Raw genomic sequence first — 6,605 nt, 5'->3', positions numbered from 1 at the left:
TCATTGCTGAACAATTTTGTCTGTTTGTTGCATTTTTAAAAATAAATTGGAAGTAATCTGGTTTGTTGATTTCATCTGCTTTTAGAAAAAAAAAAAGGTGACAACACAAGTGACTACTTGATACCTCTGTAAATGTGGGGTATCAGGCAAAGTGAAGGTATGTTTGGGTTTTTCCCTCTTGAATATTTTATTAACATTCCTGTGATTAGCACTGAGCAAGCTGAGACCTGAATTTCTGCTGCTGTGCTGAGGCAACAGGAGACAGCTCCCTCAGCCAAATTTCTAGTGAACTTTCTGAAGATAACAATGGGGCAAGAGCCACAGGATCCCACAGAGGAAAACCACCATCTCCTGACCATCCTTTAGACAAATTACTGGGGAAGCCTGACACTGAGGCAGCTGGATTCCGTGGAACTAACATTATCTCTGCTTCAGCTTTCCACCTTGAATGTAGCTGTGTATAAATAGAACACAACGTGATTTTTTTGTATATGTGATATGATAATTAAAGTTAGCATTTTCTCTGTGCTTGCTATTCTGAACTGTAAAGGAAAGCTAAATGAATTGTCAAGGAGATATAGTGGAAATTAATGATGGGGATAGAACTCCGAAGGGCTCTGGACATCTGGGCTCAGTGCTCTGCTGAACACCAGTAATTGGTTAAGATCTGTTAATATTACCTTCAGTGAATATCCTCAGCTTTCCCTGACAACTCTGTTGGCTGCTAGCTATGCTTTTGTGCCTTCATTTCCAGCCCAGGGCAAGACACGCTCTTTTCCATCTCCTTGGGAAGAAGACTGGAGTGGAATTTGCACATGACTGCTGCAACTGTCATCACCTCTTTGCTCTGTCCCTTGTAGCCTGTGCTCACTGCCAATGGTCAAGTTACCTAGTCACAGGTATGTAGTCCCCCAGCTTCCTATCATCTGCTTAGGGAGGCAACTTTAAATTCTGTGCTGGAAAACATGTAAAATGGTAAGAAACATTGCCCCTGTCAGTGAAACTGCAAAAATCTCACTCTGAACCACAAATGTAGAAAAACAAGTTGAAAGACACCAGTGCTCTGTACAACATCACTAAGATTTGATGAAATGACAGTTCTTAAAAAAAAAAAACCAACCAAACCTAAAAAGATTTTTATGCCTGCCTTCAAACAGTCTTGAATAACAACTCATATTCCCAGTATCATGGCATGAAACCCTAGACATTGCAGCTACACAAAGTATAGCTTGTCCAATGTTAAACCACCAGCAAGGACAAACTATTTTTAGAGTTGTCATATATTATTGCACCTGAGCTTTATTGGTCTTCAGATTAAAAGAGGTTTTTCTTCAGAGAAGTCACTTGAATTTTACGCTCATTTACTAAGCCTTATGTTACTATTCAATTTATTTTAAAGCAGATTCTTTGGGAAAAATTAGAAAGCTAATTTGAATTGATTCTTTGGAGACTCAGGCTTAAATGAAGCGCCGTAAAATTGGCAGTCAAAGTGAAAAAATAGAATTGAATTCTATACTTGTAGTACTCAATGGACACAGGCACCTTGCTCTTTGCTGCTGCTGTGGGTTTTGATCCAATATATTTCAGACAATTTAAACACACCTAAGCATGACACTTCATTGAAGCTTTGGTCACTAAAGAACCACAGAGTATTCCTTGTTCAAATGGTTTTTATCAGATAAATTCATGGTTGGCAAATTCATAAAATTCCTTGCTCTCTCCAGGTTTTCAAAACTAATTTTATAAATTCCTAGTGGCATTAATCCTAATATTGGGTAAGTAATATTGGGTAGAAATTAGTTGTGGACTTGTCAGGGCAATGTTCCTCACCAACAACCTCCCCTTCTTCCATTTCTAAGTGCACCAGCTCACATTTGGATAAGAATGTTTTGAGTGTCCAGCAGTTTTAACACCCAATTTAGAACATTCTGTGACAGGTCTGAGGTCTAGGTAGCAGATGTGTGTTTTGAGTTTTTTCAAAAACAACATAACTTTTAGATTTTACCATCCCATATTACATATTAAAATTGTTAACATTTTAGGCCACCATGGTAATTCATTATGAAATGAGTAAACATTTTTACAGGTTTTTGGTCAACAGGCCAAGCCTATAGACAGAAACATTGTAGACATCTAGAGACATTTTTCTCTACAAAAATGAGACTGTCTGCTTAACAGAATTTATGCTTTTCTGTAACTGTTTGATGCCTTTACAGCTTGGGAAATTCACAGAAATAATGGCTGAGGAGATGGTTGTTCTATTTCCTGTCACATAAATTACTGAGTAGATGTTCATTACTCCATCCCAATGCTGTGCTCCCAACCTAATCAGAAGAAGAAATGAGGATTTGAAAAGACATGTTGGAGAAAACTCGAGTACATGCTATTGTTTGCTCTGCACATATGGTCTCTTATAAGAAATTACTGTTATGTGAAGAAATACTTAAACTGAAATATATATATATATATTGCTTTTTTCTTATAAATTTTATGTGAAAACAATTTTACTGAAAGAATCCTTCACTCTCAGGATTATTTTCTGATGTGCCCAGCTTTCCAAACAACATTCATCAGGAACAGACTATGCTTATTTGCTTTAGCTCCCATTGTAAGTGGACACCTGAAGACAGACACCAAAGTTGATATTTAAATGTGGAAACTAAAATCCCCCAGTCTTTCACACATGCTAAGTTTTGCTACAACCCTCAGCAATCTCAGTGGGAGTTGTGGCTGCTCAACATTTTGAAAATTTAGCAGCTTCAAGTGAGGTGCTTTGTGAAGGAGAGAGGTGTCTGTCTGTCTTGATCCAACTCAAATGCTCTTTGGAACCAGCTGGAAATGAGGGGGGTGTGATGCTTCCATTGTCAGCTGCACTGCTGAGCTGATGGAAACCTACGGACTGCTCTCCTCTGTGCCCCTGGCTTTCTGAAAGCAGAGCTTTCTATTCAGAAATTTTCTTCTACCCCTTTTTGCTTAAGACATTAAGCAGAATTTGCCAACATGCTGGCAGCCACAAGCATGTCAAGCTGTTTGGCTCTGGCAAGTGACATGTGGTGTGTTTTCTCATTCGTAGGGCAGAATTTTGACAGAGCTGATCTCTGGATCCCTGGAAATCCTTTAGCATCTGTCATGCTTACATAAAGAATAACGTTTGCTCAAAGTCAGAGACCTGTCCTCAGTGTATCTCAATGGCTAAGAATCTGAAATTTCCCTCTATTGAAAATGGAATTGTTTCTGAATGCTTCGTGCAATAAGAATATTGAATACATGAAGGATAAAGAAAAAATAAGAAAATTTCATCCAGTTGTCTCCGCTTTGTATTTCTGTTCTTACTCCACCAGAAGCATGAGTCTTTTCTCTCTGCACAGAGCAGCATTTTGGGTACAGGCACTTACCCACGATGCAACCCTGAGCCAGATACGTCCCTCTCTTTCTTTCAAGTGAGTGTGTGAAAAGACACTAGCACTGTCCAGTCCTTAGATGTCAGTCTTATTTTGATGTTATAATATTAAAATAAGCCAGGATAATCTTTTTCCATAGACAAACATAGCTTTCTGACACCAAATTAAGCACAAGGTTTGGAAACCTGCCTCCTTCCTGCTCCCATCTCCCTGCAGGGTACCTCCTTCCCTCAAGCCTGGCTTTTCCATCCTGTGGCTTTCAGTGACTTCTTTGGCTGAATAAGTCCATGAAACTCTTGCCATTCCTTGAAGAAACCTGCTGCTCCCTGGGTCCCCACAGCTCCAGGTCTGCTCCCTCCTGGTGTACCCCAAGGCCTTCCCCATGACCCCATCCAGTGGTCCCAAGCAGAAAAAGCTCCCAGCAAGCTGTTCTACCAACTTGTATAAGGAAAGCAATGATTTGTTAAGAAACCTGTTTTGATCCTGTTGAATTAAGGGTAATCTACAAGCTTTGTGTTTTACCCAATTATCTCATTGATGACTTTTTTCTTGGAGGAGGAATTGCCTGGAAGTTTCAGTTGTTACTTAGTTGTAAATAATGATGCGAATTGTTAATTGCATGGTATTTGTTTATTTGATGAAAATTAGTGAAGGCCTTTTAAGAGCCTCAGCAGATTTTGGGGAGTTATTAAATCATATGGTAAAAGGATGGATCAGTGCCTGGTTCTAAATGGCAAATTGATTCCAGGTAAGGTCTAGAGAAATGTTGCAGCAGCCCTCTAATTAGAGGGTAAAAATGAACCAAGGCACAGAGTTAAACACAGCATAAAAAGGGTCCTGGTGTATTCCTCTTCACAGCTTAGTCATCTTAACCTCAGCTATTCACTGACTCTGGCTGCAGCAAGCTCCTACTGTAGGTTTCCCTTGCAGCCTCTGACTGCTAGTTATTTCCTGCTAAACTGTGGCTGCGTGTGTTAGTTTGTAGACTCTGATTGCAGGCTTTTACCCGGCTAGACTATGACTGCAGGTTCCAACAACAGGCTCTAACTGCAGACCCAGACTGACCTCACAGCAGTGATTCTCTCTCCTCAGGATCCTGCTTCATGATTCCCTCCTTCATGCTCCTGAAAGTTCCTCCTCCATGATGCTCCTCCCCTTACCAGCTAACCCCATCCTTCACCTCACTCATCCTTATTGGATAATCATCAGGGGAAAGGCTGTATTGGGTGATTAACACAGCTGTTACTTATGAGGGGTGAGGTCACCTGTATTCCCTTCTCCTACAGAGAAGGTATGCAAAGAAAATGAAAGACATTTCTTATCTTTTAGGGAAAAAAGCTGCATAAGAACATGAAATCATTGCAAACAATTTAAATAGTTTAAGCATTTTTTTCTAATTAGAGTTTGATAATTGCTGTGAATTGTCGCTTTTTCATAACTGTGTCTGAGTCCCTTTGCTGATCTGAGCGCTGTCCCTTACACAGGGGGATCTTATGTCTCATTTGTATTGAGATGAAAACTCAGTTTTCTCAGGTTCATATCAGAGTTTAGTTATAATGATAACTATCATCTAATTCTAAATAAATAAAGGGAGAATTATTAACAAACCTGATTTTATTTAGATATTTATTAGATCTTATTACCAGAAATAGTAACATAGTAAAACCAGATTTGATTATTAACTAAATCATTACCAATTTAACTCAAACAATAGTTTTCTCTTTGAGTTAAGCAAAGGAAGATGCAATTTCCATTCTTTTAGCCAGCACAACAATTTTCTTTAAGAAACCTTTTGGAAACGTTCCTTTAGAAGATTCTCACCTTTTTTTATTCTCATAGCTTTTAGGGGCAAAGTGAAAGAAGCAAAGGAGGAAATTCAAGTGCAGGAAGCAAAAAAAGGGTGAAACTCAGAAGAGGGTTTTCTTTTCAGAAAAATGAAAATGGAAAAAAACCCCAACAAATCTTTTTATGGAAAGCTGATTAAGTACACATTGTTTACTTCAAAAGTACCTATAAAAATAGCAGTATAAATTAAAATATTTTTTATTATTATAAGCTGCCCATAAGCAGTCTTACCATAATTACTTTTATATCTGTGTCTAATGTATTATCACAGTTATCAAAGTGAGAAATAGTATAACAGCAGGGGAATTACCTTTATTTGAGAGCGGGGGACACATGTCCATAGCAGAGCTGAGGGCAAAGTAGAGCATGTGCTGCACAGTCCATGTGTCTTTTCTGCTTGTCTTGTCCCTGAGCAAAGCAGAGAGCCTGGGTGAGGTGCTGCTGGCACCCAGGGTGCTACCCAGCAGCTGCAGTGCCCAACACCTCTGTGGGTGTAACAATAGCTCACAGCCTGTGCAGACAGAGCACTTTTACTCTCTGATGCTTTCAGGTATAATTTCAATGGGATATCAATATCCAGTTCCTGTCAGAGTTGAGATGGCCATGACACTCAGAGTGCTTCAAGCATCAGCACCTTGTTATCCAGACATCCTTCTTAGCTTTTCTATATAGCAATCCTATAGGCAGCTCTCCACAGCTCTGGCTCTTTCTCTCCTTCTTCTCTCTCCCTCCTGCAGTTCCAGTCACTGCTTCCAACCCCTACCACCACCACCTAAACCTGTCTGTCCCTCATACAGTGGCTCAGCTTATCTGTCCCTCACATGACCTCCTACCCCTTCATCCTTACAGCACAGCCAACAGACTCCACCTGACTCTCTACTAGCTAACTCACTCTTTTATCACACCCAGCTGTGAGGGCAAGGCTGTCCCCACTCTTTGGTAATTAACACAGCTGCAATATATCGGAGGCAGGATTGCCTTCAGCACTATATCTGTCTTCCCACAAGTTCCAGCCACAGCTGCCTTTGCTTTGCTTTAATTATCTGATGACCATGTAACTCCATTTATTTAATAATTTTTTCAAGCTATCAGAAAAGTAAAATCTGAAAGATATGTCCAAAGAACCAGAAAATGTACAACATAGATATCTTCATAAAGCTGTATTTGTAAAACAACTACAGAAAATTATCTATCACAACATTTACAAAACAATACTTAAACCAAATAAATTAATACTGAAGGATTTTACAAGCCTCACACTAAATTTTGTTTTTTAATGTACACAGGGAACATAAAAGCACTGTCATGCCAAGTAACAAATTCCATTTTCCTCATCGCATAACAAGACCTCTCACTGGA

The 6,605-nt window shown here is 39.4% G+C and overlaps 1 long non-coding RNA gene across 1 annotated transcript; it reads right to left on the bottom strand.

The window, feature by feature from the left end:
- Positions 1-1,054: 1,054 nt before the first annotated feature.
- LOC136291799 (uncharacterized) lies at positions 1,055-6,087 on the bottom strand. The gene is made up of 3 exons (XR_010721734.1): positions 5,881-6,087; positions 5,557-5,654; positions 1,055-2,324 (listed from the first exon to the last, which is right to left on the bottom strand). It is a non-coding gene; the product is annotated as an uncharacterized lncRNA (long non-coding RNA).
- Between the last annotated feature and the right edge of the window lie 518 nt (positions 6,088-6,605).

This window comes from Chamaea fasciata, unplaced genomic scaffold (genome assembly GCF_029207755.1).
Source record: "Chamaea fasciata isolate MVZ Bird 193981 ecotype frontalis unplaced genomic scaffold, bChaFas1.0.hap1 SCAF_7, whole genome shotgun sequence".
Classification (NCBI taxonomy): Eukaryota; Metazoa; Chordata; class Aves; order Passeriformes; family Sylviidae; genus Chamaea; species Chamaea fasciata.
The sequence above is the reverse complement of the archived record's forward strand: the minus strand, read 5'-3'. Positions and strand labels throughout refer to the sequence as shown.